Source organism: Tachyglossus aculeatus, chromosome 4, assembly GCF_015852505.1.
Source record: "Tachyglossus aculeatus isolate mTacAcu1 chromosome 4, mTacAcu1.pri, whole genome shotgun sequence".
Classification (NCBI taxonomy): Eukaryota; Metazoa; Chordata; class Mammalia; order Monotremata; family Tachyglossidae; genus Tachyglossus; species Tachyglossus aculeatus.
The window spans coordinates 77,186,793-77,197,517 of record NC_052069.1 but is presented as its reverse complement, the minus strand read 5'-3'; the positions used below and the strand labels follow the sequence as shown (position 1 = coordinate 77,197,517).

Sequence of the window (10,725 nt, the reverse complement as noted above, 5' to 3'; positions counted from 1 at the left end):
CTGGCTAATTCTCAGTTTCTTTTGCTGACTCCTCCTTTGTCTCCCACCCTCTGTCTGTAGGGTCCCTCAAGTCTCAGTTCTCCGTCCCCTTCTATTCTCTCTCTTCACCCACTTCCTTGGAGAACTCATTTGGTCCCATAGCCTCAATTACCATCTCTGTGCAGATGATTCTCAAATCTACATTTCTACCCCAATGACTCCTCTCCTTCCCTGCAATCTTTCATTACTTCCTGACTATGAATAGATATACCAAACAATACCACAAATTAAACATGTCCAAAACTGAACTCCTCATCTTCCCACTGAAACCCTGTCCTCCCCCTGTCTTTGATGATCAATCATATTCCCTGAGGGTTTACTTTATGCAGAGCACTGTACTAATCATTTGGGTGAGTAATAATAATTATGGTATTTGTCAAGCACTTGCTATGTGCCAGGCACTGTACTAAACTCTGGGTTGGATACCAGCAAGTCACATTGGACACAGTCCCTGTCCCATGTGGGGCTCACAGTCTCAATCCCCATTTTACAGATGAAGTAACTAAGGTCCAGAGAATAAAGTGACTTGCCCAAGGTCACACATCAGACAGGTGTCAAAGTCAGGATTAGAACTCTTGACCTGAATCCCGGGCCCATGCTTTATCCACTACTCAAGCTGCTTTTAACTGAGTTGGTAGACATGGCATTCATTCATTCAGTCATATTCATTGAGCACTTACTGTGTACAGAGCACTGTACTAAGCACTTGGAAAGTACAATTCAGCAATTGAGTGACAGTCCCTGCTCAAACCTGCCCCAAATGTAAAGTCTAGAAGGGAGGAGACAGACATCAAAACAAATTAACAGGTATCAATATAAATAAATAGAATTATAGATCTGTACATATATACACAAGCGCTGTGGGTTGGGAGGGGTAGAGCAAAGGGAGTGAGTCGGGGCGACGCAGAGGGGAAGGGAAGTTGAGGAAAAGGGGGGCTTAGTCTGGGAAGGCCTCTTGGAGGAGGTGAGCCTTTAGTAGGGCTTTGAAGGAGAAAGTGTGATTGGCAGATTTGAGGAGGGAGAGCATTCCAGGCCAGAGGTAAGACGGGCTGGGGGTCGATGGTGGGACAGGTGAGAATGAAGGACAGCGAGATGGTTAGCACAAGAGGAGTGGCATGTGTGGGCTGGGATATAGAAGGAGAGAAGGGAGGTGAGATAAGAATGGATAGGAGAAGCAGCATGGCTTAGTGGAAAGAGCACGAGCTTGGGAGTCAGAGGTGGTGGGTTCTAATCCCGGCTCCGACACTTATCAGCTGTGTGACTTTGGGCAAGTCACTTAACTTCTCTGTGCCTGTTACCTCATCTGTAAAATGCGGATTAGGACTGTAAGCCCTACGTGGAACAACCTGATTACCTTATATCTCCCCTTGTGCTTAGAACAGTGCTTGACACATAGTAAGCACTTAACAAATATCATCATTATTATTATTATAAGGTGATGGAGAGCTTTGAAGCCAATAGTGAGGAGCTTTTGTTTTATATGGAGTTTGATAGTTCCCTGCCCAGAACGAATTTGCAGTCTAGAGGGGGACTTCCCTGGTTAGTCTTGCTTATCTCCACTCTATTCCCCACCTACTACCAGTTCAGCACCTCCATGTCACGTGAGCTCTTGAGCGCACACCACCCAATTCCCTGCTTCCCTGTAGCACTTCCGTACTTACCCTTACACTTTCTTGTTTCCTCCTACCTATAATTTGTTTTAGTGACGCTCTCTCCCACTAGATTCCCAAATCTACACCTCCAGCCCTGACCTCTTGCCTTTCCTGCAGTCTCACATTTCCTCCTGCCTTCAAGACCTATCTCCTTGATTGTCCCATAGACACCTCAAATTAAACATGTCCAAAACTGAACTCCTAAGCTTCCTACCCAAACCCTGTCCTCCCTCTGTCTTTCCCCTCACTGTAATAATAATAATAATGGTGGTATTTGTTAAGCACTTACTATGTGCCAGGCACTGTACTAAGTGCTGGGGTGGATACAAGCAAATAGGGTTGGACACAGTCCCTATCTTACATGAGGATCAGTCTCAATAACATCACTATTCTCCCTGACTCACAAACCTATAACCTTGGTGATGTCTTCAACTCATCTCTCTCGTTCCACCCACAAATTCAATATGTCACCAAATCCTGTCAGTTCTACCTTCACAACACTGCCAAAATCCTATCCTGCATTAAATTATTGCATCTTCCTCCTCTCTGACTTCCTGGCCTCCTGTCTCTCCCCACTTCAATCCATACTTTGCTGCACAAATGATTTACCAACAAAAACATTCATCTCATGTCTTCCCACTCCTCAAGAACCTCCAATGACTGCCTGTCCATTTCTGCATCAAGCAGAAACTCCTTATCATTGGCTTTAAAACACTCTATTATCTCTCCCCATTGAACCTAAATTCACTAATTTCCTACTATAGCCCAGCCAGCACACTCTGTTCCTCTAGAGCCACTTTACTCACTGGGCCCTGATCTCTTCTATCGCTCTGCTGACCCCTTTCCCACATCGTTCCCTAGCCTGGAACTCCCTCCCCATTCGTATGTGCCCGACCACCGCTCTTTCCTCCTTTTAAGGTCCCCGATTAAGCCCCCTTTTCCCAGCTCATTCTCCCTTCTGTGTCGTGTATGCACTTCAATCTGTGACCTATGGACTCTTGATATTTACTCCACCCCAACCCCATAGCATTTATGTACATATCTTTAAATTATATATCATAAATTACTAATATTAATGTCTGCCTCCTGCTCTAGACTGTAAGCCCATTGTGGGCAGGGATCGTCTCTGCTCATTCTGCTGTATAAGACTCTCACAAGCACTTAATATGGTGCTCTGCACATAGTAAGGGCTCAATAATTACAATTGATTGATTGATACAAGGGGATTAGAGTTAAACCATTAGAAAAACTCAACTTGGATCTTTTTGGACCTGCTCAAAAACCCTTAAGAAGTTGTGAAGACTTGTGGTAAGTGAGAACCCACAAAACTTTAGGGGTAAAAACATTGAACAGAGCAGCAGAAATTCAGAATGTTAGTTGTTTTAATGACTTAATGACTTTGAAACTTAGGAAAATGTCAGTTCCATTTAGATCTGGGTTTGATTTTTTTACTCGGGGGGTGATATTAAATGACCCTGCCCTTGAGTTCTCATTGAAACTGCTCTGTGAATTTCTCTCTACATTACTGTATTTCCATTATTTTAGTGTGTTTGGAATTGCAATTCAGGAAAGTCCTGGACCTACCAGGCCAATTCAGGAACATCTAGTTGGCTGAGTTTTCTAGAAACAGATATTCTTGATGTAATTAATTATGGTATGTATCAAGGATTGACAAGATGCAAAGCACTGTTCAAGTCACTGAGATGGTACAAGATAATCAGAACCGAAACAATTTGTCTCCCATATGGAGCTCACAGTCTGATCCAAGGAGATAAGGTATGTATCTCTGTTTTATATATGAGGAAACTGAGGCAGAGGGAGGTCAAGTGATTTGATGATGATCACATAGGCCAGAGCCAAAATTAGGACTGTTTTTTTGTCATATCCCATACTCTTTTCATAAGCACTTAGTACAGTTCTCTGCACACAGCACAGTTCTCTGCACACAGCACTCAGTAAATATGATTGAATGAATAATGGTATTTATTAAGCACTTACTATGTTCCGAGTACTCTACTAAGCACTAGGGTAGGTACAACATAATTAGTTTAGACCCAGTCCCTGTCCTACATGGGACTGGCAATCTAAGAGAAAGATAGAACAGGTATTGAATCCCCATTTTACAGATGAGGAAACTGAGGCACAAAGAAGTTAAGTGATTTGGCCAATGTCACATTGCTGGCAAGGGACAGAACCAGGATTAGACTGACTCCTTGGTCCAAGCTCTTTCCACTAGGCCATAAAGCTTCTTGTCCTTTTAGTTTGAGGCCATTCTTTCTAACTCAGATGAAACTCAGAGAGGTACAGTCAACTGACTGGTCCATAATATGTCATAACAAAACCAAATGTTAGAGTAATGGATTCTGAGGGGTTTTCCACATATCTACTTTAGCCAAGCTCAGAAAGGAAAAAAAAATTAGCATAAATATGATGAGCTGAAGAAAAATATTCATTAAAATTTATTTGAACCCTAGCCTTATTTTCTACTTATCCCTGAATTATATCATTTCCAAAATTATTTTAATATCTCTTTAAAGAAAATGTATCTCTTCCCCACATCTAATCTCCTTCAACTTTTTTTTTTTTGATCCTGCCAGTGGGGCTATCTAAACAAAAGAGGGAACTCAAAAACAATATGATCTGAATCAGGGAATTCAAAATAGTTTGAATTAGACTTAATATATTGTGCATGTCTGAACATTTCCAGAAGAAGAAACCTGAAAATTCTTATACACATTTTTTTTTCTTTACTTGAAAGCAGCGTGGCTCAGTGGAAAGAACACAGGCTTTGGAGTCCGAGGTCATGGGTTCAAATACCAGCTCCTCCAATTGTCAGCTTTGTGACTTTGGGCAAGTCACTTCACTTCTATATACCTCAGTTTCCTCATCCGTAAAATGGGGATTAAGACTGTGAGTCCCCCATGGGACAACCTGATCACCTTGTAACCTCCCCAGCGCTTAGAACAGTGCTTTGCACATAGTGAGCACTTAGTAATGCCATTAAAAAATTGCTCACAATAATAGTAACAACTTAATTTGTGTCCATAGGTTTAGTGGGAGATTGTTCACTACTTTGAGTAAGTTTTTTCTGAGCTTTTCCTTTAACTGTTTACTTCTTAGAGGCAGGGGCTATGTCTTTCTCTCCTTTTAAAAAAAAATAAAAAAGAGTATTTTTTTTTTAGTGCTCTACTATGTGCCAAGCATTATACTAAGTGTTGGGGTAGATACAAGTTAATCAAGTTAGACAAAATCCATGTTCCATGTGAAATTCACAGTCTTAATCCCCATTTTCCAGAGGAGGTAACTGAGGCACAGAGAAGTGAAATGAGTTGCCCTAGGTCATCCAGGAGATAAGTGACAGAGCCAGAATTAGAACTCAGATCTATCTGACTCTCATGCCTGTGTTCTATCCATTATGACAAGCTGCTTCTTTTTCTCTTCTTCTCTGCATCAAGCACAGGCTGGAGATCACTATATTCTTTGATGTTGATTCCTTTGCAAACTATGGCTTAGAATGGATACTTTACCTGAAGCCTCCTCCTTTGGGGTCAAGGAATTGAACTTTTCCAAAATATGCTTTTTCTTAAGGTAGGCGATGGAGGATCTAGAAAATTTGATTAATGTGACCTAAGCACTGAGTTTTCTCCTGGTTGGATGAGAGGCTGAGTTCACATTTTCCCACACAGCCAAACATTTTTGGCATGGAAATTTGATTTTCATTTAATATTCAAAAACACTGCCAAATAGTAACTGCCTCCATTTTCTAGTTTGGACTTTAATCTATAATGGATTGCAAAACTATTGGCACTTCTCCTTGCCTGAATGACTTTAGTGACCCTTCTTCAGGGACAAGGTCATGAGTTATATATACTGGTCAATATGTGTATTCCTGAGTTGTCCTTTGGAATAAAATGTATTGTTTGCACTTAATGCACTTATCTCTTTGAGTACCTCAACTGCTCATCTTTGGAAAGTACTCAGCTTTGGGTATTGAGATGACTTATTGAATACAATGCTTGGCACATTGTAAGCTCTTAACAAATGCCATCATTATTAATTATAAATCATTTTGTGCCATATTGTTTATGCTTGAGTGGATGCTATTATTCATAACACTAGGTGTCCGATCGCAGTGGTAGCAGCCCTGGTTTGCAGATATCCTTCATAGCCCTAATGAAAATTCAAACAGTGAATTTCAGTACCCTTTGTAACTGTAGCTAGGAGCTGGGCTCTATTATAATGACAGCACCCAGATTTTGTCACTCCAAAGTGCTTTCATATAAGTTTTCTATTTTGTCCCCATCACATTAATCAGTTGATCAGTGGCATTTATAGAGGGCTTACTGTGCAGGGCACTGTAATAAGTGGTTGGGAGAGTACTTTACAAAGATTTGGCAGACATGTTCTCTTCCCACAAGGAGCTTACAGTCTAGATGGAGAGATGATGTTTAAATAAATTATGGGTATGTTCAGAAACACTATGGGAATGGTGTGGAACAGCGCTTATTTTCTCTACTTTCCAATGAGGAAGCTGAAGCATGGAGGGGTATATTGTCTTGCCTGAAATGGCACAGCAGGTCATTAGCAGTAACAGTGATAATAATTGTGATATTTGTTAAGTTCTATGTGCCCGAAACTGTACTACCTGCTGGAGTAGATGGGCTCACAGTCTAAGTAGGAGGGAGAACAGGTATTGAATCCCCATTTTGTAGATGAGAGAACTGAGGCACAGAGAAGTCAAATACTTGCCCTAAGTTTTTGCTCTAGGTTACACAGTAGATAAGTGAAGGAACTGGAATTAGAACCCAAGTCTTTCTGACTCCCAGGCCTGTGCTATTTCTACTAGTCCACATTGCTTCCCTAAAGGAAAACTGAATGTTCTGGGACTAGAATTCACAGGCCTTGACAATGGCCTCAATGTTCTTTTCATTAGACCACTGTGTTTTTCTTGCCTGAACAATTCCCCTTAAATTTTATAGGAGAATGGTAACCTGCCCTACTTTATCTCTGCTAAGGATCAAAAAAAAGAGGAAATGAGTTTGAGAGATTTTAACTTATATAGGTACAGAAGAATTTCCTGGAATTAAAGCATCAGTAGGCACTGAAACAAGTTTCTGTGGTGTTTGAGGGATTTTCTTTCCTGGAGAGTTCTATGAATAACTTAGATAACCACCTATGTTGCTGGTTAAGAACAATTGCCTAGGGACAGGAAGTGGACAAAGTGTCCTTTTGAAGACCTCTTACAGCCCAGTTTTTTATACTTCTCTATAATCTTTCCAACCTTCCAAGGAGCAGAGTTACAAGAGTTATAGCCCCCTCAAGCAGGGTGAACTAGAAAATGTAAAGAACTGAGGAACTTTAGTAAGCAAAAAACATTCCTGGACACTAATGGACTATCCTATACCATAATTAGGACCTTTTAGATCTTTACTTTGCCAGTAAAACCTTTGTTTTGGGATTTAATCAATGGTTTTACTTGAGCTCCAGTAGTTGACAGTGAAGAGTTATATCAGAATCACCCTTACTAATAAACAAGAAAAAGGGCTAGAGGCAAACCAATTAAACATTTCTCATTTCTCCTATTGCAAGTAGATAATTTCAAACTTCCTAGCATATTCTGGGAAGATTGATTTAACCAGACTCCTTATCCATTATGAGTTTTCTCAAGAATTGTTCAGTTGTAAATATTAGTTTCTTGGTTCAAGCATTGTCTACCAATTGGGTATAATGAAATTGCAGGTGTTGAGCTTTGATCTTTATTGACAGAAACCATAGGTTAAACTGCTTCTTGGTGAACTGTGATGCTGTTTACTAAAGATTCTTATCACTAGTAGTTGATCAGGAGTTAGAGAAGAAAATGGAAGACCGTTATGGTAGTCTTGGTACTTTTCGAATTCAATCAGTCATTCAGTCATATTTATTGAGAACTTACTGTGTGCTGGAAACTAAGTGTTTGGGAGAGCACAATATAACAGAGTTGGTAGACATGTTCCCTGACCACAACCAGCTTACAGTCTAGAGGGGGAGGCAGACACTGGTATAAGTAAATTATGGATATGTACATAATAATAATAACCATACTAATGATTTTTGTTAAGCGCTTACTATGTGAAGGCACTGTTCTAAGTGCTGGGGTATATACAAATTAATCAGTTTGTCACATGTGGGGCTCCCAGTCTTAATCCCCATTTTACAGACAAGGTAACTGAGGCACAGAGAAGTTGTGACTTGCCCAGAGTCACAAAGCTTACAAGTGGTGGAGTCAGGATTAGAACCCACAACCTCTGACTCCCAAGCCTGTGCTCTTGCCACTAAGCCATGCTGATTCTCTAAGTGCTATACATAAGTGCTATAGGTCTGAGGGAGAGGTGAATAAAGGGTTCAAATCCAAGTGGAGTGACACAGAAAGGAGTGGGTGAAGAGGAAATGAGGGCTTAACTGGGGAAGGTCTCTTGGAGGAGATGTGCTATTAATAAGGCTTTGAGAGTGGAGAGAGTGGTTACCTCTGGGATATGAAGAGGGAGGGCATTCCAGGTCAGAGGCAGGATGTGGGTGAGAAGTCAGTGGCATAGATGAGATTGAGATCTTTTTTCCTGCTTAATCAACTATCTCACCTAGATTTAGTTTATAAAACTATGAATTTAATTTCATAAGCTGAGGATCTGTTCTGTTTTCGTTAGTCAACTAGATTTCTGCAGTCACAACTTAGGAGGAAAATGTGTACAGAGGAACACAACTAAGGGATCATAAATGTGGCCATTAAAGTGTAATCTGTCCTGTTTGGAATAGTGATATTATTCTTTAAAGTGGTGATTAATTTTGTTTATATGGATAAAAAGGATAAACAATTACTTTTGGGCCGAAGTTTAATACTGAATGAATTCTTAGTCACAATCTCAAGTTATTATGGCAGTTCATGTTATGTGCTTGCATGAAAATGAAATATTGGGAATTAAAGTAACTGGCTTCACATTTTTAAACTTAATACATTACATTTCTTGTACTTTGTGTTTGAAGGTATTAAACTCTTCTGTTTTCATTAGTCAACTAGATTTCTGCAGTCACAATTTAGGAGGAAAATGTGTACAGAGGAACACAACTAAGGGATCATAAATGTGGCCATTAAAGTGTAATCTGTCCTGTTTGGAATAGTGATATTATTCTTTAAAGTGGTGATTAATTTTGTTTATATGGATAAAAAGGATAAACAATTACTTTTGGGTCGAAGTTTAATACTGAATGAATTCTTAGTCACAATCTCAAGTTATTATGGCAGTTCATGTTATGTGCTTGCATGAAAATGAAATATTGGGAATTAAAGTAACTGGCTTCACATTTTTAAACTTAATACATTACATTTCTTGTACTTTGTGTTTGAAGGTATTAAACTCTTCTGTTTTCATTAGTCAACTAGATTTCTGCAGTCACAACTTAGGAGGAAAATGTGTACAGAGGAACACAACTAAGGGATCATAAATGTGGCCATTAAAGTGTAATCTGTCCTGTTTGGAATAGTGATATTATTCTTTAAAGTGGTGATTAATTTTGTTTATATGGATAAAAAGGATAAACAATTACTTTTGGGCCGAAGTTTAATACTGAATGAATTCTTAGTCACAATCTCAAGTTATTATGGAAGTTCATGTTATGTGCCTGCATGAAAATGAAATATTGGGAATTAAAGTAACTGGCTTCACATTTTTAAATTTAATACATTACATTTCTTGTACTTTGTGTTTGAAGGTATTAAACTCTTGGGAGTAACAAAACTCCAATGTTTGAAATGTCTGGTGGACAGTTGAAATGTCATTCTATAGCTATCTCTCATTCATCAATCAATCATTGATATTTACTAAGCACTTGGAAGAGAACAATACAAGAGAGTGCGTAGACACAACCCATACCCACAAGGAGCCTATAGTCTAGATGTGGAAGCAGCGTGGCTCAGTGGAAAGAGCATGGGCTTTGGAGTCAGAGGTCATGGGTTCAAATCCCAGCTCCACCACTTGTCAGCTGTGTGACTTTGGGCAAGTCACTTAACTTCTCTGGGCCTCAGTTCCCTCATCTGTAAAATGGGGATTAAGACTGTGAGCCCCCCGTGGGACAACCTGATCACCTTGTAACCTCCCCGGTGCTTAGAACAGTACTTTGCACAAAGTAAGCGCTTAATAAATTCCATCATTATTATTATTATTATGGGGAGACAGACAGGGGAAGCAGCAGACTATAAGTATGTGTACGTAAGTGCTGTGTGGCTGGTGGTAGCATAGCAAATTGTAGAGCTGATATAGAAGAGAGGACGGATAATGGAGAAATGAGAGGATAGTTGGGGAAGGCTTTTTGGAGGAGATTTGATTTTTTTCGGCCTTTGAAGACAGAGAAAGTGGTGGTCTCTCAGATATAAAGTGGGAGGGAGTTCCAGACTAGAGGACTGGATAGTATAGTATAGTACTGTACTGTACTAAGTGTTTGAAAGAGTACAATACAACAATAAACAGACACATTCCCTGCCCATGAGTTAGTACAGTAAAGTAGATGGTGTTAGAGGAGTGAAATGTGAAGGCTGGGGATTGTAGTAGGGGATTTGCAAGGTTAGGTAGAAATGGGGAGAGTAGATTGGCCGAATAACTTTCATAACAAAGGCCAGGACAAATCATGAGCACATTTTGAATCTTTTTCATCCTTTTTCTAGAAGAAGCAGCATGGCTCAATGGAAAGAACACAGGCTTGGGAGTCAGAAGTCATGGGTTCTAATCCTGGCTCCGCCACTTATCAGCTGTATGACTTTGGGCAAGCCATTTCATTTGTCTGTGCCTTAGTTACCTCATCTGTAAAATGGGGATTAAGAATGTGATCCCCATGTGGGACAACCTGTTTACCTTATACCCCATGCCCCAGTGCTTAGAACAGTGCTTGGCACATAGTAAGCGCTTAACAGATGCCATCATTATAATTTTTCTACACCCTGCTACTGGTGGAGGATAAAGCACCCTAAAACACATTTATCCATTTGGTATTTAGGGATTATGATTAT

General features: G+C 40.0%; 1 long non-coding RNA gene across 1 annotated transcript in view; it reads left to right on the top strand.

Moving 5' to 3' along the window:
• Positions 1-5,212: 5,212 nt before the first annotated feature.
• LOC119926581 overlaps positions 5,213-10,725 on the top strand; it is a 39,350-nt gene continuing 33,837 nt past the window's right edge. The window contains exon 1 of the long non-coding RNA XR_005450345.1: positions 5,213-5,279. This is a non-coding gene — a long non-coding RNA (uncharacterized LOC119926581). The remainder of the gene's footprint in view (positions 5,280-10,725) is intronic.